This window comes from Cygnus atratus, chromosome 4 (assembly GCF_013377495.2).
Source record: "Cygnus atratus isolate AKBS03 ecotype Queensland, Australia chromosome 4, CAtr_DNAZoo_HiC_assembly, whole genome shotgun sequence".
Classification (NCBI taxonomy): domain Eukaryota; kingdom Metazoa; phylum Chordata; class Aves; order Anseriformes; family Anatidae; genus Cygnus; species Cygnus atratus.
In genome coordinates this window covers 74,423,438-74,450,403 of record NC_066365.1, presented here as the reverse complement: position 1 = coordinate 74,450,403, position 26,966 = coordinate 74,423,438, and the positions used below count along the sequence as shown (strand labels likewise).

The 26,966-nt window shown below is 41.5% G+C and overlaps 1 long non-coding RNA gene across 1 annotated transcript in view; it reads right to left on the bottom strand.

Annotated features, from left to right (window-relative positions):
* Positions 1–5,974: 5,974 nt before the first annotated feature.
* The window catches only part of LOC118248481 (uncharacterized), a 50,009-nt gene continuing 29,017 nt past the window's right edge, over positions 5,975–26,966 (bottom strand). The window contains exons 3-4 of the long non-coding RNA XR_004778761.2: positions 26,673–26,843; positions 5,975–8,770 (exon numbers count right to left, since the gene is read on the bottom strand). This is a non-coding gene — a long non-coding RNA (uncharacterized LOC118248481). The remainder of the gene's footprint in view (positions 8,771–26,672; positions 26,844–26,966) is intronic.

The following is a 26,966-nucleotide window of genomic DNA, read 5'->3' as shown; positions in this document are numbered from 1 at the left end:
GATGTTATTAGGGGTTTGGCACAATTAACTTGACTGACACAGCAGTAAGAAGTCAGGCTGTAATGAGAGAAAAAAAAAGGTGTGTCATTGATTCAAATGGTCTGGGTTTGATAACATTCACATGTGTGTTTGATGAGATAGCTAAGAAAAACATAGTGATATGGTGTTGATCATTGAGAAAACAGGACTGGAGGGATGGGGAAAGGTAAGCACAGTGCCAGTCCTTGGAAAGAGGGATGGGATACTACACTGAGTTAGCATCATCTTGGTTTCCAGAATAATGTTGAAATGTTGAAATAAATATTCAGCTTGGAAGTGTCAAGAAGACAACGCAGGGTTAAATAACAACCAAAACACTCTTTTTAAAAAGAATTATCTGTTTTGAGGAATTTATTTATTTATTTATTTTGACAGGCTAATAGGTCTAGAGTATAAGAGAGAAACCATAGACATCAAATATCGTGACATAAGGCCTGAAAATTATTTCACAAGGTAGTCTCCTAAGCAATTTTGGTAAACAAGGATTAGATAATGGTACTATTTATTGTGCTGGCATTTCAGTGGAAAATAGTGAAGCATTAATAACTATTCTCTGAGAAGTACCAGACTGGATGATGTATTAAGAAACAGAAGCAGAAGTCTACTGTAGGACAGGTACCAGTCAACATTTTTTATTTATGACTTCAGGATGTTACAGACTAACGGCATTTGCAATCCATATCAACAAGAAGCAGAAGGCTACCAGCATATGAGTGGACAATGGTGAAATTCAAAACTGTCTTGAAAAATTGAAAAAAATGTCTGGAAAAACAAAGTCCAGTTCAATAAAGCCAAACATAGAATTCTAGTTCTAGGTAGGAATTTGTGCGATACCGAAGAGTGGATGAGTGACAGCAGAAGAGAAACTGGGTCCACAGCAGACATTCAATGAACACTTGTCCGGAATTTACACTGTTGTGGAAAAGGAAACTGCCCTACAGAGATGGGAATGCATAAGGGCATAATCTGCAAGACACCATTAAGTCAGTAAGTAGTTCTTATGTACTGCTTCAGGACGATAACTCGGTTTATCTGCTGGGTCCAGTTTTTGGTACCACAGTTTGAAAAAGATGTGGACCCCATAAAGGAGTTCATTAAAGAACAGTGTAAAATATCAGAGGAAACATGACCTATAAGGAAAGTAGAATGAAATAGTTGTTCATCTTGGTGAAGATGAAACCTGCTCTTGGTTTAAACTTGATTTAAGACTGACAAAGGCAGAAGCACTAGCAAAGAGATGAATTAAAGGACTTCCCAGCTGCCCTTACAAGACAGATCAGCTCCTTGGATACTTTAAAGGGGCCTGCAGGAAGCCTGTTCTCCATATTATTACATCCCCATGATCCCAATCTGCCCAGCAATCCTCTGTGTACATGCTGAGATCTTTTTGGAGTTGTGTCTCTGCAGTCTGCTCTAACTGGCTGCACCTCAAGAGAGACGATGGAAAGGTAGTCTAATGATATGGTCACTGCTAACACTGGTTTTGACAGAGAAATCCTGGCAATTCTGGTCATGAGAAAGCTTGTGGCTTGTGATGAGCTCTACTACTAATTCAGAAAGGACATGGCATAGGATTATTGATGGCATTTGGTGAAACAAGGGCTATCATTAGCTCCGTTGGCTGATCAGGTGGTCCCCAAATTCTGGATAGTGTAACATGTCTATCAAGGAGGACACAAATACCTTAAGCTGAACAGGAATTTAAAAGTTAGGTACCATGCTTCACTCATAGGACTACATTCCTTAGGTCCCAGTCCCTTTACTGGGAATGAAGAAGTCTGGCCAGTGTACTGATATTGCCCCTTGTGGGAAATGGAGTTCTGTTGGAATTTCATTTTCTGTTGGAAGGGACCTACAGAGACCACCTTGTCTGACACCTTGCTCAGAACAGGTTTTACTAGATCAGGTTGCTCAGGACCATGCCCAGCTGACTCTTCTGCACCTCCAAGGATCTCTATCCTCATTGCTTTTGTTAACGGTACTTCTGCATTTTCAGTACAAAGGCCTGTTTCTCGGAGAGACCAAAGGGGTGAAACTGAAGGTAGTTCCAATCCTATGATAATCCCCAAAGACAAAAATCAGGTGTTAGAACATGAAGATGCAGAAAAGAATGAGTTACAAATGTAAAATACTTTAAGTGTAGAACAAAAAGTGTTGGGAGTGAAGAGGTAGTGTTAATTCATCATTTCTAAGGATCTCAGTATGTACAGACAGATAACAGGGTGCTAACGTCCCAAGTTCTATAATATTTTGATTGGCATAAACAGCATAATAAGTCAGATATAGTTAGAGCTTGTTCTTACATGTCCAGACAACACTGTAAAAACTTAGAAATTTAAGGAGGGGTGAATCCTGCCAGCGCTTACTCAGACATGTTAAACTGTTGAGTTCAACACCGCTACTTTGGTGAAGAAAAGTTTTCAAGACAGTGTGCCAGGCATTTCCTTAAAAAGATTAGTTTGTAGTCTTTGGTCAACAGTCTTTTGAAAGCATATCCGATTCCCAGGCCCTTTGGAAACCTTACCTGGCAGTAATTTCATTTGTATTTACAAATGCTATAAATTATAGGTGCCACATGGACTGATATCTGCAAAAAAGGCTGTTGTTTTTCAGATTCTATGGTTAGGAATAACAAGTCCTCTTGCAGGCCAAAAAGCATGATTTCCCATTTGGAAGAATTTAAAGAATTAATTATTTGGCAGAACAAATGTACTTGTAAAATTAAGCATCAGAACACATTTTGCCCTTTGATTCCCTCTAACATTCTCAGATAAACCAACTTACCCCAGATACACAAATCATATACATCAGATGTCTAGCAAGGAAAAAGGAATGTTATGTGTAAATGAATAAAAACTCTGGATTTTGAGAGTAAATAACCTGAGTTGCCTGAAATCTTTTGATCCACAGACAATTTAAAAATGTTTGAGGTGATTTTTTTTCTTTCTTGTTTTTGCATGTTTTTCCATGGTTATCAAAGACTTTGTGTCTGGAGTATGTGAGAGCTGTTCAGGGTCGGTTTGTCAAAAATGGAGTACATACATCCATTTCTAATCCAGGGATCCAGAAAATATCACAATAACATGGTAGAGCCTGAATTCATTAAGAATTCCTGCTTTCCACCACCACTTTGAAAATCCTAGCAAACCATACAAGGAGGATTAATGTACATACCTATATGCATTTTTAAAAGTTATTTTTGCTATGGTCCTGTTTACAATAGATTGCATCAAGCAAAATAATTTCTTGCGTAATCTGGGAAAAATGGGCAGTCAAACAACTGGAAGTCATTGAAGCCAAGAACTCTGGCATCCACATGTTTTTTTGGAAACACTGAAGATTCCTAAGGTAAAAAAGCAGCTCATTTATGGGACAAGTGACCTGTTTTACAGGAGGGAAAGTCACAGAGGATACATCCAATAGTGAAGAAAAAACTTCCAATGACAGTGATGAAAACAGTCCTTTTAGTCCTCAGACCATTTATTTTGTGACCTATCTCTAACCTGGATAATGCTGCAGGTGACATGCTGCTTTTAGTCTTTATTTACGAAGTAATCGTTTGAACTGGGTATTTTCAATATTGGACAGCCCAAAATAATGACTATATATAGGTACAGATTGGATCCAACTGTACCCAGAGGGATTTCTCACAGCTCATACTAATCACAAGGGTTAATAAGGTAGTGATAAATGAATTAGGTGCTAATAGTGTGTGCACCGTAACTACAGGTTTGTAATTCTGGATTTGTTTTTCATGATCACCCAACACAAACCACACTGCATTGACATTGACATTGACAGAACTTGCAATAGGGCCAGGAATAACCAGATGACTGTGTTGCTGCAACAAAACACTTCTGTTCAGTGAAATGTCTTCCAGACAAGGGTCACTCTGAAACACTTTACAGCATTAAAGCCAGAGCAAACAAGAAAGTGAAGCACAGCTTCCCCTGAGGGTTTTATGCCCTACCCATAGCTCGGCATAAAGGGCATTTTTAATGCTGGTCACAGAAGATATGGATAGTCTTAGTAGCCTACTGAAAACAGAAAGTGATAGATGGTGAAAAGGTGAAAAAAAAGGTGAAAAGTGAAAGGTTGTGATGGGGAAGGTGAAGACAAGGAAAAAGTAAAACATGACAATCTAGGTTTCTGTGCTGGCAATGAGGCTTCTAAGAAAAAAACAAGTTAAAAACAACACTGAAAGCATCAGGAAATCTTAATACCTTTTAGCCAAAGTTTGGATAGAAAGTGGCAGGGAAGGGTATGAAAAACAAATACTGGACAACTTCATGGTTTGGTTGCAATGGTTAAGGAAATGGGAAGGGGAAGGAGATGAGGCCAACTACTTTCCTGATGAAGAAAAAGGTGAAGTCAATCATACAGTCTCTCTCCTACATCTGACCTCTTACTTTTACACAACGTGGAATATTTTTTGTCAGAAAAAAAAATGTAAAAAAAATCTTTGGACATGTAAAAGAAGTTGTAGTGGTTATTTTTATAGGGAAGTTACAAGATGAACTCAGCAAATTGTGGGCAGTTAATAGTCTAGAAAGTTCAAAAAAGATGTTTGATCCTACAGAAACAGAAATTCTTGTGAGAGCAAGCTTCTTTCTTTAGTGTAATCTGCTTTACATTGCTGGTCCCCCTATATGTTATAAATGAAATCATCACCTTTGTAAAAGACGAAAAATGAAAATGAAAAAATGAAATCATCATCTTTGTAAATATCAGTTTATGTAACAGAAAACCTAGAGATGGTAAGGAAAGCACATCATTTGAATCATCCCTTATTGCTGCTGGAATGGGACCTGTGATGGTCAGCATGTAGCCTGTCTGCAACATTGGAGCTGTGTTTTATGGACACGACCACCAGAAACTACATCACTGTACAGAGCAGAACTTCCTGTGAACTGTCAATGCACAAGATTATTCTTACAAATTCCTATCTGTTCATAAATTGGGGTCAGCAGCAATCTAAGCTGAGGCACAGGTTATTGCAAAGGCTCTTGCTCAGATATTTCTGGCAATTTCTTATATGGCCACTAAACTTTGTTGTCACTGCCAATTACAAATTAAACACTATATTTAGCTTTTAAAAAAAATTAAAAAAGAAGAAAGAATCAAAAGACAACAACAAAAAAACAGCTCTGCAGAGAACGTCTGGATCTCTCAGAAACGGTGAGGTTTCATCCAGCATCTGGAACCTCAAGAGCAGTGCTGGCAGCATGCTGCTTGCCAGAGAGCAATTAATTCCTGTGCTGATACAGTGCCTTTAGCACATATCAACACAAGGGATGTCAGCGCCACGTTTGTTTAGGTTTAACAAAATGGTATGACCTGGAGGGAGAACAGCCTTCCAGAGCAGACAGGCTGGAGCAGGTAGCCACAAATCACTGAGATTTCACATGGTGGACTCACCTGTAATAAAGTTCTTCTGCGGTTCTGTATTTTACTCCATGGGCATGTAGTTTAATTTATCAAGCTGTAATCATGCCAATATTAATTATCCATAATGAGTCAGTAATGCAAAGTAAAACCTGACCACCAGGGAGATATTAGAAGTGATGTATCTATTTTTTATGTGCATATTAATCTGCTAACTTTGACTCTAAAGAGCATTGTTAGACTAAAAAGGCACTCATTATTAAAATCAGGGCTGAAACTCATAAGGCAGGAAAGATACTGAATGATCTCATGTGGCAACTGACTTACAAATATTCATTACTAACAACAGTGAAAGGCAATATTTCAAGACTTTAATTATCAGGTAAACAGCATCAGGTTAACTTGTATTAATCTTATATTTGCTTGTTTTCTTGTGTGACTGGCACATGAATTTGTTAACATTTGTCATTTATAGCAATTTAACACAGATGCTAAGGTGAAAGAGTAACTGAGGTTCCAAGGTAGGGAGGGAATGAAATGACAACCAATATCTACTTAGCAGAGTGTATTTAAACTAAGCAAATAACTGTGAACCACAACCATGCAATGTTTTTCAATTATGTTTGACTATGCTGAAATTGCAGCCTTTCTCAGACTTCAGTGTGATATCAAGCACATGACTCTACTGGTAATGAAAACAGGGATGTTATGTTAATGAGTAACTAATCTAAGTAAACTATATATTTGCTGAGTTCGAGATATGTAAAGTTCCTCCATAGAAAAATAAGATAAGACTATAATCTAAAGTATTTTAGGAATCCTGTGGCAGCATGTTTAGTGTAGTCTAAAGGGATAACCATATTTCTTTTCTGAGCACCCATTTCTGAGCAGATTTTAGGTAACCCTCGTGACTTTGCTTCCAAAGGAGAGCACTATGTCTAATCCATTGCAAAGCTGCCTGTGCCTTTTACAGATAATCAAATAGACTGAGCCTGACACTTCGAAATTTGGGGTGTCTTTCATATTGAACCATGCATTTATGCCTATTAACGTAATATGAAATAGTGTCATTTCACAGAGGCTGATAAGCTGGAGCGTAGAGATTGTCACAGTCCAGTGGAGAACAATAGAGAACTTATAAGAGCCCTTCAGTGTACAGCCAATAACTATTAAATAGTCAAATACATGGGAGCAATTTGCAGAAGAAACCACTCCATATGAAATAATGACAGTCTCAGCACACAGGAGGTGAAGCTCAAGATAGTTACAGACAGTGTTAGGACCACTTACAAGGGTTAATGTCAAGGCTGAGATGCCTTTGAAAAAGCATCATCTATTAATTGGCTCAAGATAGGAAAGCTTTAAGAAAGAGGGCACATGAGCAATGCAGAGCCGCAACAAGCTGCCAGTCAACACAACAGTAATGGCATTATAACAGGAGCTTTGCTCAAAGACTTTGAAAGACTATGAGATTACAAAAGACATGAAGGGTTTGAGGCAAAAGCCACATGCCTAGGAAAAGTGTTGATGACTTGTAACTCTGCCTCCACCGATTCTTCAAGCAGCCCTTTGAGGAGCACACAATAGAAGGAGGTCAATGGAAAGTGAAGCAACCTGCTTGGAGAAATTTTGTCTGCATGCTAGAGCACAGGTAGGAGTAGCACTATCTCTCATGAGCTCTTAGAGTGAAGAGAGAGCTAATCTGAAAATGAGAGTCCTACTAAATGATTGCAGAGCGGACAGGGAGAGACAGGGCTCTTGGTAAGCTTCCAGTTGGGAAGACGTAAAGAAGTCTCATATTCTCCATATGGTGGAACCCATGGAAGAGAGTACCATGACTAGGACTTGTTTTCCTCTGTTCATGAGTTGTCTTCTTGTTGCTAATAAGTACAGCAAACATTTCAATTAACTGTCATGAAGATGCGCTTGGAATAAATCAAGTTCTGGTCTCTGAGGTGTTCAAGAGTCAATATTGGAGCGTCCTGCCTTTGTGCAGGCAGCCAATTTCTTGGGTAGATAGATGTCTTGGTGAAAAGATGGGGTCACAACTCCAGTTTCAATTTATGAATATTCACGGCTTTCCAAGTATACCACTTTTTACCCTTCAAAGCCTGTGTTTCAGCAACCAGCACTGAAGGATAAACACATAAATGATGGTGACCGAACTCTTATGTAAAGGGTCTTAGCTTCCCAATTACCTGGGTGCGGATGAACTGAGTGTTTCTGAGAGCAATGTGGAATCTGGAAATGCCCTGAGACTTCCTGTGTGCTTTACAAATCCTTGGCACTTCAGGTGCAGGGGTAAAACCTATCTTAGTCTAGCAGATACAGACACACCGAATTATGGTCATGTTGGTCCCTCTAGGCCAAGCCTGGAAGTTCCTGCATTTTAGGGAAATGCAACTTCTTTACATTCTATACATATGGAGAATACATTAAGGGTCTCAGGCTCCAGCCCTGTCAACCAAAATACTTTTGTCCCAGCAAAAGACCGCTTTTAAAGACAGCATGGCCGACAGCATTCACTCTGTTATTTTAAATTGTTTATACATTCAACATCATGGAGCAGCTGAGCACCAGGTCTTGGTATTCACGCTGGAATCCATTTTGGAGAGGTTCACCCATGTAGCACTTACAGAGGAATTTCTTGGTCTCAGTCCAGAGCAGTTACATTTGATCCAATTGCCTGGGCTGCAGAACAGCTCTGAGCAGACCCCCGAAGGGTCAATGACTGGTTGCATTAAACAGCTAGAAAAATGGCTTTGTGCCACAAAGTGCTGAGCTGTAGTAAGTAGCTGTTATCCACCGGAAAATGAGACTAATTATTCTGATATGCTGATAATGATTATCCCTGAAATGGTTTCAATCCGTCAGTTGTCCAAAAGACTAGACATGTATCCAAAGCTATTTGTCCCTTCCATCAGCCATCCAACCTAGCAATCGTGATTGTCCCTTCAGCTTAACCTTTTCCAGCAGAATGGGGAAATGGCCAGGCAACAGAAGTGTCCCTGGCGGTACCTGAACTAAACATAGGCTCAGAAAGTTGTTACCTTAAATTATATTTGCATGCACAGTCATAACATTCTTTTATTATCCATTTGGGTGAGACTCTGAAATGGCTAAAAAAAAAGGGCAAAACTGCAGGAAACCAATTTGAAAGCTGTGCTTCATTGCTCCAGAGAGAACAGGTAATGAGCTCATGCAAGTCCGTGCTGGGATGTGTTCACATGATGAGATCTACACGCTCAGATTTCTGTTTTCTCATGGAAGTCAAAGTTCAGCATTTCCTGGCAGGTGAGAGCCTCCTTAATGCTGTTGATTAACGTAGAGAATTCTGGATGGATTTCTAAAGGAGAAAAAAAGAAAAAGAAAAAAAAATAGTCAAGGATCTTAATTGCTTCAGCTGTAACATCTCTACTGTTTTTCAGGATGGTGCCTATATGATAGCGTCACAACATACTATTACTGATGACTAAATAATAACACCCCCCCTAGACTAAGGTAGCTGAGCATGACGTGGAGCTTCCTGGGTTGACGATGGGGTCTAGAGGATGTGGTGGGCTGGGAGACCCCAGACACGACTCCACGACCTGAGCGGTCCCTTCCTGCTCAGGGTTCCTATGAGAAAGTCCTGACCTCCCTTTCCCTCTTCACACACCATCCCCTTCCTCCTCCCAGTCTGCACAAAAGAATTGCCCAAAATTCAACCCAGCCTGAGTCTACAATGGAAACTTTTCCTCACCAAGGATCTTGCTAAGCTTCATTTTGCTTTCTGCCTCCAGCACCTCTCTCATTCAGTAGAAAAGTGGAAAGAGATGACTTTTCACATATATTTCATTTGCTCTTTCCCCAAAGACCCTTGTTTTATTTTCTGAAAGTCAGAATAATTCTTGCCCCTATTTTTAAATAAATATGTCTGCCTGTGAGCAAAGTCATATCTTGGGAGTTTTCAAGAAAAGTAGAAATTTTGGGGATGTATGAAAAAGCAGAGAAAGAGCAGGGGAAAAGCTAGAGATAGCATTTATGTGTTTTTTAAACTTGTTGCTGCCTTCTTTGCTCTCTTTCTTGCTGCCTCTGAGGAATATTTATCCACAGAGTGCTTTAAAAGAGCTTGCTTTAGTAAACTGTTTTTTGATGTTGATTTTTTTTTTAATTAGTAGATCTCACAACTTTTTGCTTCATCAAAAATAAGGCAAAGTTCTTTACCTCATTTAACAGTAGAACAACTGAGGCTCTTGCTGGTGAAGTGAATTGCCCCTGGTCATGTATTTTCTGCCATTGTCAGTGCTGGAAAAACAACTGAGTCTTTTGAGCAACGCACTGCCCACCGTGCACCACTGTCTGAGAAAGCAAAAAATACCCTACAATCCCCACAGCACACCTTATAAATAAATGCTCTGTAACACATTGACATAAAAATGGTGGTTTTCCATGCCGGAAAGGCCCTTCTGGCACTTGGTGATAGCAATCCCATAGCCACATCTAAAACACCTTTGCATCATCAGTGCCCTGTGGCGCAATGACTACCATGGCCTGCCAGGTTCTGCCCATGAGTGGGCACAGATCAGGGGGAGCTGCAGCCCTGAAATGGCAGAAGAATTTGGGAAAGACAGCTTGAAAATTAGCTTTATGCATATGCACAGACCCCTGGGGAGGTGACTGCTTGCCTGAGGTAGTCACAATGAATGTTTCATGGACCATAAAGATTGTGAGGCACCATTGCAAATGTGTCCCATGAGTTCCTTTGCAACACAAGGCAAACAGTACTTGTGGCATTCAATGCTAACTTCTTTTTGACTCTACTGAATATTTATTTTATTTTATTTATTTTATTCTATACTATTTTTAATCAAATGTTGATAGATATAAGACAGGGTCTTTTCTGCTCATTTAATGCTGTGGCAATGCTTGCCCAAAGCTGCAGGACATGGAGATCAGAGTAAAGAAAATCAACCCACAATTTGGCACACAAAAAGTCACTACTTCATTTCAGAAATGTTAAGAGGCACTTAAAGCAGAGCAGGGGGTACATCCCATCCCCATCTTAAATACGCTTTCATTAGCTTTAAAAATCCAGTTGTCAAGTTGTCACTTCTGTGCCTCCCATTTCATCTGACTCCTCAGTATTGTCGATGGCTATAAATAGGGAGGGCATCTCTGACCACACAGCACTACAAACCCTCCCTGGTGTCTGTCAACAGCCTCTAAAAGATGCATTCTTTTATTTTTTTATTTTTATTTTTCCCCCAGAAGAGACATTGGTTTTACTGGTGACTTGTGTTTTTCCCCGCTCTTGTACATGATAAGAGAATAGAGACCATATGTGGTTTTGATTATTATTATTATTATTTTATTTTATTTTTTCTCCCTTACTTCAGGGGTCTCTGGAAGCAGAAACGAGCAGCAGAGATATATAAAACCTCAGGGCAAGTCCTGCTTTCTGCCGGTGTGTCTTTGATCCCGAATGACAAATGCACCCTTTGTGATTTTGCCCGGCCACCTTTTCATGACAGATGTCTCCGGAACAAAACTGGAGTTAACAAAAATCCCCTCACTGAAGAAGCTACTGCAAGCAGAAGACATTTCCACCATGCATCACTGCAGACAGCCAGGATTTGTTCATCCTTGTCTGAGCATCTCTGTGCCGTACAAAGACCTAGTTTGGAAGTGCTATCATACACTGGTGGATTGTGTTCATCTGAGTCACTGAGAATCCCAGAGCTCAGCCTCCAGCCCTGCACACTCCTTGATGTGGTTTTACCCTGTGATGGTGCTTTCCTAGACAGCACAGTTTAAGGGGATGCCATCAGCTAAGAATCATTCCCCAATAGGTAGGACAGACAAAATCATCCTGTTTGGAAGAAAAGACATAAATATGGTGCAAGGTGTGCCTCACAACCAGATATCTGTGGGCAACTGGGTGCTCAGAACCGACTGATCGCCTTGGGGCTGGGAGTTTGTCTGACTGCATGACTCTTACTTGACTGCACGACTGCAGGACTCTCGGGCAGATGCCTCCCAGTTCAGCCCATGGCCTCTCCAAGCAGAGGGGCACAGGACAGAGCAAAACAATGGAGGGAAGCCATAGAGCTCAGCTCTGCAAAAGGCTAGACCAGCCTTTAGGGCGGTAACAGATACGCTTTCTATTTCAAGAGTATTAGCTTATTCTGCAATAAATTCACAGGTGTCTTCTGCACCTCGGTTTACACAGAAGTGAAACAGAGACAATGCCAGGCTATAAGGACCGTGCATGCTGACCTGGCCATTAGTGGGATTGTTCTGCTTTCGAGATGCTCCAAAATGCTATTATTGATTTTCTGCATCATGTGGCAAATGTTTAGCACAGCTCTTGAATGTCTGAAGCCCTTTCATGCTTGGAAGAAAGCATGACTGCTGGAGTCCCATCTGCAACAGAACAGAAAGGGCTCGAAAACCATTTTCAATAAAAAAAAAGGGAACTTTTGGAAATGAAATCTTTTATTTTATCTCCTTATGTTTTTAATTTGCCAGACAAGTGGGAGAGAAGTGCTGAGAAAGACAGTGGTGTGAACAATAACAAGGCAAAGATAAAAGCCATGCTCTCCTCCTGCTTATGCTTTAATTTTTCTTAGCCTTTAGCTCACATTATCATGTACATAGCAGTTTGCCGTTCTGGGCTAAAAAGGATCAGCAGAAAATAAAAGCTCTGTTTCCCTAAAGAGCAATAGTAATCGTGTGGTTAGAGAGAATCTTGCTCAGATGGAGGAGATACAAAGAGGGAGCCCAGATATTGCCCAGCTCTTCTGAGTGGAGAATATCTGATGTGAAACAAGCTACGGGCTCCAGTCGCATCACAGAGGCACTGGGGATCAGTTCCACCTAGTACTTTAATGAAAATTTTTATCTTCCATATGACATAATATCTTTCAGACTTTACCCTGCTCGTCAAATTGTGTGAACACTGTTAAAAAAAAAGGGCTAAATTGTTTTAGGGCTGTCACAAGAAGGTGGATGACATGCACAGTGTGACGGCGTTGCCTTATTTCCTTAGGAAAGTATGCTGAAAAGCAACAGAACTAGTTCATAGTATTTTTTCCTCAGTTTCCCTCCTCTACTGGGACGCTATAAGATTTCCATTGTTTTCTAGAGCAGAGAACAGAAACTCCCTTGTTACTACAAATCAATACCATGTAAATGGATTTCATTTTATTTAGTCCTTAGGCAAATGAATGATACCCTCACTGGAGCTATTTTACATGTCTGCAAGACATCATTGGAATTCTTGAATGTCTGGCCTTCCACAGGTCTGGAGACTTCACAGAGCTCTGCAAAAGTTTTCTCACAATGTCTGAAGCTCCAAGAAACTCCTCAGACCTAGAAACACCATTGTGTCATCAATAACTCAGCTTCAATAAGATTGTCTTCTTCAGTGCTGGTACAGCCTATTTCACAAGTCACCAACCTCTTTTGACACTGTCAGAAATGATTAATATTTCTGCAAGGTGGGCTTCACAAGGAAAGACTGAAAATTAAAGCCTTTGGTTATGTAGTTTATAACAGCAGGAAGAGATGTAATTGAATGGTACAAAAAATATGACGGTGCACTGAGCACACTACAGAAATAGTAGCTGGTTGTTCAGCTAATCTGGGAGGTATTTTTTCCAGGTGCTTTTTTAACAATACATGAGCCATCTGTGTAACTCATTGCCACAAATTGTTATTGAAGCTGAATCTTTAGAGGATTTTAAAAGTTGTAGACAAGTTGTAGTTGAGTAATCATATCTATTGCAACATAATCCGAAACGATTTTCACTTTGATCTGGAAGTTAGGGAGTCCCTGAAGTATTACAGGATCTATGGAGAAGAAAAACAGAGAGCTTGCTGTTAGTGAGTTTCTGTTTGTTATACAAAGATTTGTACTGATGCAGGGTAAAAAGAAGTGGCTCCCCCAGAAAATCAGCTTGAAGGCCATTGACATAACATTGGCAGGTTTTTGTGTTGGGTCTGCGGACTGAAAATTTGGAGATGAACTTAGAGCACAATAACAAAATGTGTTGCAATGGGGTGAAGTGCAAGCAGGTGAAGCTACTGAAACCTTCAAAGAGGTTTCCAAACCCAAAGCCCCATATGAGGGCAGATATCTGTCCTTCAGGAGGTTACAAGGTAGCCTGAAAGTATGACACAAAGAGGAGCAAATTGGTTTTGTGCTGTTAAAGATCATTTTGAATTTAGTGGGGTGGGAAAACCTCTATCACATTCAGGATTGGATGGTGGGCCAGAGAGCAGGGATGGGGAGAAGGAGGAATTTGGTCTTCAGAATAGGGAGCAGTCGAAGGTGGTGTTTAAAATTTGTGGCCCAGCTGTAGGACAGACGCTGAACCAAGCCCCTAGGATGATGCCCACCTTCATATCTCTGCCTGCAGACGAGGAAAAACTGCTCGATGGATGGTGAGTGCTACCCATAGGGCCAGCTGGCTCCCCTGAGCATGTCTTGGTTGGAGCCTCTTCAGAGAGGCATCTGGGGCAGGAATGGGGTGTATTGGGCTCGGAGAACCACAGAGGCAAGGGGAGCAGAGCCTAGAGACCAGCTTGCCCAGCACAACTGCAGCATCACTTGGCAACCAAAGCTGCAGGAGTTTTAAACCTGCACTGATGAATGAAATCCTGGTGTTCAACACAAAGAAAACCCGTCACTGCACGTTGACCTCCTCCCCCAAACAAATTAAACGGAACAAAGAAACAACCCAAGATTTTTTTCTTTTTCCAAGTATCTGTTTTGCTTCTGAAGTGGAAGAACATGGTCTGTTTGTGCACTCTGCCTTTAAAAAGACAATGAGCTCCCTTATAAAGAAAAATGAGGAGGATGCAAAAGTTAGTGAAAATGACACCCTGCCAGGCACACATGTAAGTATTTTATATTGAAATTCACCAAGCAAAAAAGAGGAAAAACAGAAATTTGAGATTATTTCATCCCCCACCCATGTTTTGAGAAAACAAGCAAGTCCATCTGATCAAAAAGTCATGCTCAGAATGAAAATACCATTTTGTGAAAGATTGGCAGAAGAGCTAAGGTGACTCTACCAAAGACTGATCACCCTCTGAACGCAGTCAGGGCTGCAGGAACAGCGGGGTGGCCAGGCAGGCTGTGAGGTGGGAGCAGACCCAAGGCCATCCATCTGTCTGCAGTCGTGCCATTTTTTTGCACTTTTCCAGGGCTTGGGGATTCCTACCCTTCCAAACCCATTTGCTGAGAGCTTTATAGTCAGAAAGATCGCCTGCATGTCTAACCAACATCTCCTTTCCTGCAAAGGAATCTAATTACTTTGTGTCCTGCCCCAAAGAGTATTTTTCAGACACAAAGCACAACTATCACAGTCTTTTTATATGCAGTATTTTTTTTCAGAAAGGCAGATTATTATATCATCCCTTCAGTCTTCTTATTTCCAGACTGAAAAAGCTCAGTTCTTTTCATTGGTTCATTCAGGTCAATTTTTAACACACCTACCACTCTTGCTGAACCCTGGACTTCCTCCAATTCATTTCTGACTTCCTTAAAGAGAAGTCTGCTAGATTGAATATGGGAGTGTAGACAAAAGTTCGCCCATTTCAAGGCAGAGAGAATTAATTTCTTCTCATATCTAACACAAAGCAGTTTTCAAAGAGCCCAAGAAGGGATTTATTTATTAATTTATTTATTTAGCAACAGTGTGAAAAGAAACTGAAAGGGGACAGACAAAAGAAAAATTCTTTTTATAAGTCATGCCATCACCTGCAGCAGTCTTCATCTTAAGATGCTACGGATGCTCAACTCCTATATGGCTTCAGAAAAAAGGTGGAGGAATTTATGGAATTAAAATTCACAGAAGAAACATCTTCCCAGGATTATCAATATATGACACTGGTCCCGACCAAGGAAGATTTATCCTTTTATGCTTGACCCATCCTTAGTCAGGCCCCTTCCTCAGTTGATTAAGACTTTGTGAATCTCTGTTTAAGTGGTAGATTTAATGGTCTATTGGGGATGGCCCCTTTGTTGAGGGACTTCATCTTGATACAGAAGAACTTCTAGAGTCTTTGTGCCTTACTTGGAGTAGTCTGACTATTTTCAGATTACAAATACTGAAGAGTGAAAAGCAGAACATGCAGTTCATACGTCAGCATGTCTACTTCTCTGCTCTGTGTCTGCAACCCACTTTCTTCCTTACTTAAGGAAGTTTCCTACACCTGTAGGCAAGCAGAGACAAGATTATTAGTCCTCTAAAGTTCACCCACCATAGGTATTCCAGTCTTGATGAATGGTCTCTCTGCACTTAACAGCATCCTCTGCTTGCTGAAACAGGAAAAGAGCAATTGTTGCAATCTGGGTTTGGGCTGCTGGAATCATTAGGAGGAAGCAACTTCATCTCCCTCAGTTCCCCTGTGCTTCAGGAGGGTTTGGGTGTGCTGATTTCAGTTGGCCCTGTGCAGCAGTCAGAATCCGCCTTGATGGCTCTGCAAAGACTAAGCCCACAAAGGCTTAGGTTCAGAAGAGATCAGCTCTTGTTGATACAGTTATAGCTGAGGTTCGACGCTGTGACATTTCTCCTGCAGCCTTCTTTTCTCCTTAAAATGCTGGATAAATTCAAATTGCCTGGGTCTTTTGGGTACCCAAGTAAATGAGGGAAGATCTGTTGTGCCACAGTAACACCTTGGTTGCCACAATGCTTGTGCCTTCCTGAGTTCGGTAGATTTAGGAATCAGCACAGAGTCTTTCAGACATCCTAAGTCAACATTTGTGAAAGCAACTTATGGGAGATGGCAGTGGAGAGAAATTAACTGTTCCAGCAGCAAAACGTCTAATGCACAGGGGAGTGAGAAAACCATTTCTGCACAAAAGGGGATGATGTTTCAGTTACAAGTTAAAGACAAAGCAGTAACCCAGAGAGGAGGAAGCAACCACAAGTCTGATAGCACAAGTCTGATAGCACGTATCTCATGGAAATCAGCACAGGCTGTAAATGACATTGAAAAACACTTAACAGCAAAAGAGATCCAAACCCTAGATCTGTCATTTCTTCTGGGAAGTTTTAAAAACAGCAAGGAAAAAAACAGTGTGCTTGGTGTTTTTCACAGAATGTCACAGTGGGTGAAAACCAGAGATTGTCCATCAGTGGCAGGAGTGCAGTTATCCTCCAGGGGTTGTGGTGCTCTTGGGGGAAGAAAATCTATTAGAGTTTACAGCTATACAAAGAGAGACACTGGCTGTTGTAGACTTTCCCTGGTGCAGAAGTCCTCAGCCTTTTTTATTTTTTTTTTTTTGCAGGTATTTCTACGTTTTCTGCAGAGTGGCAGATCCTAAAATAGCACACTGAAGCTTGCTGACAATAGCTTTGATTTCCTAATTACTTTTCATGGGCTCAGAAGCAGGCCACAGGCCACATTTCCCCCTGGGATTTGTAGACAACAACCTGAAGGCAACTGATAAGTTTATTAAAGTATCTGCTGTTACTTCAAAGTCCTGGAGTTCCTGAAAATAGCCTAATGATATGTGGTTAGGGGGAGGAAATGGTTCCCCACTCTACTCTTGAATAAAGCTAGTGGGACTGTGATGCTGTTCATATGTTCTGTGGATGATGGGACACTGCAGCATGAGCACCGTTAGTTGCTAGCATGGCCAAACAGCACTAGGAAAGGAGATGATTCATGCCTCAGCCTGGACTAGTAGCAGAGCAAGTATGCCCCTGTTTACAGAAAGCACACAGACAAGCCCTATATTAGAGGATTTTGCAGTATTTAATCACAAGAGGCAATATCGTGTCTAGCTTAACCTCTAGCTGACAGTGGAGGAAGGACTTTCTCTGTTGACTTTTGAACCGATTCCAGTAGTTTGTGTTTTCTTAAGCAAGTACCTTCAGCCACATCACCCAGGCATGATGGTGAGACTTCAGAAGAGAAGAGGTTGTTTGCCACCACACTTCAAAACTTGCCCTTAACTCCTGCTGTTATAACGAAAAAAATAAAATAATAAAAAAAAAGAAACCAAACCTTGGTTCCATTCAAAAGTTCTCATTGTAACTCCAGAACCTAATTATGCATCTTAAGAGATTTAAAGGATAGGGTCAGTATCTTCTCTGCTAATCTAAGCACACATTGAATGTTCTCAGTTTGATCTTCATTTAGACTGAGAAGTACTTTCAGATCCAGGGGGTGAATTACTCAGACCTGCACTGAAGTGAATAATTTACTCTGTCACAAATGAGATCTGGTCTCTCAGGAGCACCTGGTGCTTGCTTTTGCTCCTGCACTTTTCTTTTCATGCCTTATGGCATAAATCAACACTAATGTCAGTGGGCCAAAGTAACTGGCCATACACATGGAGGAAGACAGTTTAAAGATGTCCCTGATTCTGCATCCTGTGTCTGATTCTCTGGTGGTACCACCTGGAGTAAATCCCAATTTGGTTACACCACTGCAACACAATTGCAGTTGTGGGGCTGATATTACTCTGCCCTTCTACTAAAGAGGCTGTGAGCAGAATGTGGCCCAGCCTTCCCCACTTTTCTGGCACAGGCATAAATGACTACAGAAGGCACATTAATGAACCAAGTAGGGTGAGTCTGGCTCCTAGGATTTCTGCGATCAGTGCCTCTGTTGGAAAGGTCTTCAGCTAATCTGTATAATTGCAAAGCAATATATATACTTAGGGATTTCTGGCCCAATTAAGTTTCATAACAGAATTTAATAAATGGAGGGTACAGGGGACTGTAGTTGAAGGGAGGTCAGATTATCAAGTACTAAACAAAGAACTTATTTCCTTAGGCTGTGGTTTGTGTAAGAGATAGCATCTTTCCCCAGCCTTAGCTATTACCAGATGGTTTAAAAAGAAAGAAGCTTTCAGGATCTCAAAATTGGACTATGAGCCAGAAAAATGTTTTTGTTGTTGGTCTATTTTGACACTTATTTCAGCTGTACTAGCTGACCTAAAAAAAGATGTTGCCAGCACTTTCATACCTTGCATTTTCTGTGCCCTGTGGCTGTTGCTGTTACTTCTATCACCACTTTGCCAGATATACCACTGCCACCATCCTATGGTGGACCAGCAAAGAGTGCCTGGTGTTATGAATCTCACAGCTTGGACTTTACAGGTGAGTGTGAGAGAAGAAAAACAATTGCCTGCCCTTGGAGCAGTTTTTCAAACTCTGCTCGTCAAGAAGCCCTTTGCCCAAGAAACAGGATGCTGTTTCTTCTCTCATCTTTCCCTCACTGCACAGATTGAAAGCACAAGCCTTTGTCTAACGTGAAAATGGATTCTGGAAAATGTGTTGCTGATGGCAATTTTGCAATGCTGAGAGGAATATAAGCTAGGAGATCAGCTCTTTGCCATCCATATATTCTATTATATAGCATCACTGGCTTGATTTTTTCTGAAGCTTTCAGCCAAATGCTCACCTGCTCGTCACCTACCATCAAAGCAAGACTGCCAGAAGAGTTCATCTACCATTTAGACTCTGAAAAAAAAAAATATCCAGAATTCCTCTTTGTCTTTCTGCTTCTAAGCCAATCCTTTTGAAAACCAGCATTACAGCCAAAAGTAAGAGCAGGGCTATCTGAAGTCTCCCAGAAGCCAAGGCAGGCAGACCTCTGTGTGTATACCAGAAGATGTACAAGGATGGGTTTTCAATGGGATATCTTCCTACTTCCCTGTAGCTGTAGTGTCTGTGTTTTTATTTCAGCAGTCCTCTTCTTTTTCCTCTAATAGTTACCACATCTATGGCCATTTGGATTGAGAGATCAAGGGAGAGATGGGTTTGGTACAGGGTGAGCAAATCTCAGCTTGGTTTCCCAATACTGTAAGAGTCCTGAACACTCTGCCTATGAAGGTGACCTTCCTCTGTCACCTTAGGATAAATTTCTATTTGTAAGATTTCCAAAAGAAAAGGAAAATCAGCCTAGTACCAGTGAAGTTAGAGCACTAGTCCTTGATTTTCAAGGCAGGTAGCACAGTGGGAAACACTGCCAAAGCACTGATAATTCCACATCTGTTTGCAGTTAACAGGTCCCAAACCACGACAGCAAAATCAACAGAAAAGAAAAGAAAACAAAACAAAAAAGAAAAAGAAACCCCACCTGCAGCAATCACAGGCAAACACATCGAACCGATTTCAAAACTGCTTTGTCCGTTCTCTTTGTCTTCCCACAGGCTGAGGGGCAAATACACAGTTTCTTGTACATTTTGTAAGAAATATGAAGCAATTCCCAGAACAAGACCAGGGTTATGTTTCCTGGGGTCATTTTGTTTGCAGTACCTGGGATGAAATATCACTAGATGCAACCTTTCCCGACCCCTTCCATCTGCTTGCTGGAATACACACTGCAAAGGGAGATCTTCCCAAGGATGTCAACAGCCTGATGTTTCCAATTTCCAGCAAAGTCCTTAATCACCCTGGCAATCTGAATTTGGTTAGGACTCATTGAACTCTGAGCATTGCACTTCAGGGCAGATTTTATTTCTCAAAAGAAAGCATTTTTGCTTGGTCCAAAACTTGCCATTTTCCTTGATACTCTGTTGCTCTCCTATTGCTGTGTTCTCTCTGTTTATGCAAAATACTAATGAGGAATTATCTCAGGATCTGGGTATCATCCTGAGGATGATTGTTTCTGGGAGAACATAGTCTCTGAGCTCAATCAAAGCAGTTTGGTTTGCATCATAGTAAGTAATTTCGTTTTGGTTGTTTCCATACTCTCTTGTGTCCACCAGAACCGCCCTGGTAATTTCCAGGAGCCATCACTGAGATAACTCTTGTTGTAATTCCTTGATGTTTTCACAGTCAGACTGTATCATGACTGCATCATGACACCCTACAACCAAAAAGCCAGAAAGGCAAAGAAATAGAAGGATATTTTGGAAAGCAAAGGGCCACCAGAGATTCTTGTATGTAGAGGTTAATATACACAAAAGGTGTTCAAAAGCAAATATCAAGCACATTTGCCAAGTACTCCAAAATAAAATAAAAAGTGATTTCTCAATAAAACTTGTTATTTGTTTCTACACAGGGTATCCTTTGTGTAATCATTAGAAGCTGGTTCAACGTGGAGTTGAAATAAAGCTTGTAGACAACCTGGCATTTCCCTATCAGTGCTTCTAATCACAAAAACCTGCCACTTTTCTGTTGAAAGACGTTTTTCATCTGTTGCTTCCCTTTCCCTGAGCCAGAAGGGAAGACTTACAGGCTGGTTCCTGTTGCAATCTTATCCTAAAACCAAGACAGCAATGAACCTTTCCCATCTGAGTGGGAGCCTGATAATGGCAACTGTCATACTTTGTGCAAAGAAAGCTTTGTCATTGCCTGCTTTGTTTTCCATCTGAAGTGTTTTCCTGGTCACCACTTTCACTTCTGCCACTGATTATGTTCCACAATTGCATAAATTAAATGTTTTATGCATTCCTTGTACTGTTGGTGCAGATTTGGTTTCCAGATGGGGAAAAAAATACGCAAAAAAATTAATAATTAAATCATAAAGCCATCTGGATTTAAAGGCAAAGGCTAGACAAACCTTAATACCTGCAGCGGCTGTCCCATGGGGTTACGGAATAGCTCTGACTTCCCCTCCACCCTTCCGAGGCCAGTCTGAAAACTCACCCTAAATCCCAGGGACAATGAAAATGAGAGAGGCCATGAAGATCAGCCTTCCCACGGAGCCAGCCCTCTGCCCAGCAATACTCACTCTCCCATCTGGCCCAGTCACGTACAGCTCCTGCGAGCTACAATCAGGCCAACAAGCAGAACACACGGGTGGGAGCAGAGCAGCTCCTATGAGAAGGATGCCAGGCTACACGGTCAGAGTGACACCAACAAGACAGTGGCAGGAATGGGTCCAATGCCTCGTGAATCAATGCTGAGGGGGCACTTCCATTTCTTGGAGAAAGAAGTGCTATAGAAGACTGAGGGGATGATGCGAAGTATTAATCTACGCTCTAAAAGTCAGCTGGTGAAGGGTTTTTGCTTTTATGGTGGTTCCAGACAGATAAATGGCTATTATTACACGCCTGACAAAGACAGAGGAGTTGAGTGTGCACAAGGTGGTAACACCAGCACAGGTAGCACTTCCTGGGAGATCTGCAGAGCACAGCGATTTACAGCACTGCTGCAAGGCAATGTGAATTCTGTTGAAGGCATGCTAGTGCCTGAACATTCCCTATCTCTTCTGGTCAAACAATACGAGACGTGGGGGTGGGTGAGAATACAAGCTGCCATAATCCATCTGTGCCCAACAGCAGCGCATACCCTGTGACGGATGAGAAACTTTCATGCATAACTTTCCACCTGTTTGTTTATATAGCTTATTCACAACACTTCTGACATAAATAGCTGGGAAAAATAAAAAAGCAGGATTTTCTGCCTTGGTATATGAATTACCTATAGGTATCCTTAGAAATACTTTTTGATTTTATGTATCTATGTTATTTTCACTTGCATTTTGTGCCCACAAACATTTCATGCCATCATAGTATGCAAATTTGCTCTACCGTAGTTTTATTTTATTGTTATTTTACGTACTCCTTGCATTGTATGTTGTTACATAAAACTCTTCTTTCTTGGAATGGCAGCTTAGTCTCTTTGGTGGGTGTTCCTTGAACTTTATTCACAGGCAGTGCCTGGGATTCAATATAAATGACCATCAAAATCAATGGATCTGCAAAGAGCATCACACTGTTTTTGGCAAGCTAAGGAGCTGCAGGTTGAGAAGATTACTGCAGCATGGTGTTAAACAACTTCTAACAGTGTAAAAGCATCCATAAATGGCAGTTCACAAAGGAAAAAAATGGGTAAGTTCTTGGATGTTTCAGTAGATCAATAAGATACTGTGATTTCCAAAGACAGCAATTAAAAACTTACTGCCTATGGAGGAACACCTGATGTGTTTCATGTTTGGCTCCATAGACACCGCGCTGTAAAAGCTGCATGAGTGTTAGAAGTGAGGCACTGTCAATAGGGAACGAGAATGTATATGTGTGAAGATATTCAGGAGCCAATGTTAGCCACATATTACTTCATTTTGTACTAATTTTCAAGTCTATGCAAACCATTATTTACAGGGAAACCAAACAGAACCTCTCTGTGGGATTCCTATTCCTCTATCTTATCCATGCCGAACTTTCTCTGTGTTGTCTGTGTTACATTCTCTTGGTCATCTTACAGATTGGTATTTTATGCATGTTTTGCAACCTTTTCTGTTTTCATGTGATCAGTGAATTTTTCAGTGCTTGAACTTCACAAGAAAATAAAAATCACGGACAGGCAGTGCTGAAGGCCTCCCGCTGCTTGGGGCATGTTCAGTTTGGAAGTGCCTGAGATCCTGGGGAGAAGATTGCTGGTACTGTGCCCAGCCTAGCACTTCTTGAACAAGAAAATGAACAAGAATGATATAATTAAGGGTTGTCTTTAGGACATTCCTCACCACCTGACCTGCTATGCAGATTTATGGTTATAAATAGGCCATGAGCAAAAAGCAAAATATAAAGTCATCAGTTTAATGGTGTGTGACCATTTCACGTTCCTTCTTAAAAGGAGGAAATTCCTTCAAGTGGAATGTTCAGCGAGAACACCCAAAATAGGACCTTTTTTTCTTCCTAGCCAGCCTTGGCTTCGAGCTTCGGACTCCTCCCAAGCATATTTCATGTAAGGCTCCAGGCAGTCTCGCCCCAGTCACTGGGCACTCAATCGCTTGTCTGGGCTGCCTATGCCAGGCTTGTTTGGAAAGACAACAGGTAGACAGGCACACCGAGGACTGCAGCCCAGGGTCCCTTCCAAAATCCAAGGGAGCTCTTTCCTCAGCCAACGTGTGATCTAGTGACATTAACGAATAGCTGCATTGCATTATATGGGGTGAAACGAAAACTACGTTTGTTTAGTCAATCGTATCAAGAGACTAGCTCGTGGGGTGATTGGAAGTACTGAGCGTGAGTCACTGAGGTCTCACACAGTCCTTTGCGTAATGACTACATAACTAGAATCTCAGGCTCGTTTGTGCTGAAATAAATAGTCACGCCAAGATCAGCTTATTGGGTACAACTGTTCTGTGACCCTGTTTATGAAGACATCTTTGTTGAGCACAATTTTTGCCTGTCACCTCAGAGGCTAAATAAAATATTTTTGCAATTTCTTTTGCCTGAGGCCATGGGAAAGCTTTGCAGCTCTGGAGGGACAGAGGCATCAGGTGCAAAAAAGAAATGCACAGAAGCTGAAGAACTCCAAAACCTGTGGAAAAGACAGAAGCAGAGAACTGCAGAAGAAAGACTGTAGCATGTGCAAATATGGAGAGGGCCATTTCTAGTTTTAACTTGTACCCCTTTTTCTGTAGGGATAGACTGAAATCGCCGTAGAACAGAAGAACCAAAACAGCTTTGCCCAGTTCAGGAGTTTTCGATGTTAACATCCATCAGCATGACAGTTCACTAAAGTGGCACTACTCAGATACAGAGAGCTCCAAAACTCAAAACCAGCCCCAAACAAGGTCCTGTGGCCCAAATACAACTGGGGAAGAGGAGGACCAAATGGGGGCTGAGCATCTGTATTTCCATGCTTGTGTTGGAAAAGAAAGCCCTCTGCTGTAAGACATGGAGCTACATCCATATAAAGCAACTGCACTTTTGCATGGAGGGCTGATACAACTGATGGGGAAATTAACCCAATTTGGCCCATGGGACTGAGGAACTGGGGAAGCTATATAACTGCATTACAGATGTACAAATAAAATAATAAAAAACAACAACAACAAAAATAAAAGCAAATAACAGAAATGCTAGTTTTACTGTATATGTTGGGATGAAAGTATATTAGTTGAATGCACAAATTGATTTCCCAGGAGAAGAAGAAGGATGAACATAAGACTGAGGTACATCTACGTCTGCCTACCTGCTGATCTGTCTGCAGGTTCTGTATAAGGCACCCTGCTTTTGTGGATCATGGCAGAAGAGAGCTATGAATTTACAAGGATCTCACGGGTCTTTAAGAGAAGCCGTGAGCCACTTATTCCAACCCTCATTTCCTGAATGTCAGGACATGCTGCAAAGCCCAATGTGGAGGTAAATCTTGAAGAGAGACTTGAAAAGTCTTTTGGCCTGCTGGGTTTTACAGATTTATCGGAGATAATTCTTTGGGTGGAGTGCTACAAGATAGAGGTGATTCAGCATAAATGTTTTAAAGTGTGAACTTCCCTAGAGCAAAGAAAAGTCAGGCTGTAGTCTTGAACAAGGGTGCATGACAAAAGGAAAAGAGGATAGGATTATCAAAAAGGGACATGTGGATGACAGAAGTGGGTTGTCCCCACTGTCTGACTCAAATAAGATGCAGGAGTGCAGCAAAGTCCTTTCCTCTTCTGTTCTCTTTCTGTTCTTAGGTTAGGAGCAGAGTTTCATCACTCCTATGGATATTAAGGCTCCAGTCTCTACTGGGATTTCAAGCATTGCTGTATTCCTGATGAATGAGGATCATTCCTCTGTTGTCTCCTATGAACAAACCTTATTTCTTATCACAAAAGTAGACATAATTTGGAAACTTCCACCTCTTATTGTCTTTGCTGGTCATGTCTATATATTTATCTCCAGCGAGCAGCCCAAGCATCCTGACAGCAGATGAGATGTGAGCTATGAAAAAAATAGTGTCTTGGGATTTTAATCTTCCTTGGGACATTTGCTTGCAAACATCTGCATGTTTGTGCAATCTGGCTTCTTGCAGCACAAACTCAGTTCTTTAGAAACATTTTGATGAACCCTAGGACTGGTTTGACTCTGGCATGGCTGGTTTTTCTGTCCCCAGAGCAGGGGGAGGGATGGGAAAAGGGGGTGATTTTGGCAGATGCAGGGAAACTAGCTCTGACCTTCCCGTCATTTCAGGGTAGGATATTAACAGAGAGATTCCCTTGGGTTTCATCCACACCATCCTCGCCTCTCTGCATTGACAACAATGTAAACAAGAATGGCTCCAAAACCCTGAAATCTTGCAGCTGCATCCTCCAAATAAACATGTTAGCGAAGTCACCTTGCAGGTTGATGTGGACAGAAGGCAACCAAATCTGCCAATGCCATAATTAAAGGAGGACTTGGAGACCCCTCAAGACAGGCTTAACGGAGCAGCAATAGCTGAGGTAGGGACTGGCTGAAGAAGAGCTGCTTTGCAAGTTCCCTAGCACCTTCTGCTGTCCTTTGGCAATAACTTTCTGTCCCTCCTGGCTGGCTCTGAACAGGCACCACAGCTCAACTGCTCAGCAGTCCTGCTTTCCTGGCCAAGCACTGCTGCTCACCGCCATCCTTGGTATCTCGATCTACTAATGATATTAAATCTTGTGAGCAAAAATTTATCCGGCTTTATGAAATCTGGAGTGACATACACCCTCATCAAGAATTTCACATTCTCCCATAAGGATTTCTTAGTTCCTTCAACCATTTGCTGCTGAGTTGCACAGAATCACTATTCTCATTTTAGAGATACTGCATCAAGGAGAGGTTACATGGGAGTATTCGTCTCCCTTAACGCTTTAGAAATCTGAAATGAGATGTTCTGCTCTACACCACTCACTGTGACCTCCCATTAGAGTGAGACAGGAGAAATTGGTGCCTGCAGGGGAGAATTCATCTGACAGGCCTTTGGTAAGACAGTTTAGGAGGACACGTATCATCCTCTACCACATCTCTACAGGTTCTCACGGAGGCTAAAGAGACCGGAGGGTGACCCAGGGTCCCATGATTCTTACCCAGACTTACCTGCTGAGTCTGGAACAGACCTAAGAGCCCTCAAATCCTCATCCTTATTTTCCAAGACTACTCAGCTTCGCCTCAGCACTTGGTAGCATGCTTGGGGATTTATGTGGAGATAGTCATTTGACAGTTATATTCCTAGCTGAATAAAGTCAATGTCTGCCTTTTACCTTGTTAGTAGAAACTAAACTGCATACAATACTGCAAATATGGATAATAAGGATTTAAGTAGTCTCAAGCATTGTCAAACTGCAGCAAACAGCAGCTATTTCAACAGAAAGCACCTGCTATTATGCTGCTGAGCTGTTATGTTCTCAGTGCAACACTCTGCTTTGGTTGTGGTTTCTTTACTGGCACTATGCTGGGTTATTCTGCTCATTTGAAAAAATACTTTCCTGTATTTAGGTTTACTTTGAAATCGGACGCAGTCTCTCATGTTAGATTCTCTGAGCACCTAAATCAAAATCTAGTAACTGTTGCCTTTCACAAAATCCTCGCTTGGCTCACTTCAAGGAAGCATGGATTTACTTACTGTGGAAAGAGAAATGGGGAACATGCTTCTCTTTTCATGTTTTCTGTCTTCTGCCTGATGGGATGTGTTTGGCTGACAGATGCAGACATGGAGGATCTTCTTCCCCACCTCCTCCCCCTTGTGACCTCAGGGGTGCCTTCTTAAAAGACGTGTGCCCAGAGCACGAAGACCCTGTGGAAGACCCAGCAGGACAGATGAGGTGAAATGAGAGGGAGATTCTGTCTGATTTGGTCATAAAATAACAGCCAGTTCCTAAATAGCCTGACTTCTGCAACCTGCCTCCAGTTGTTGATC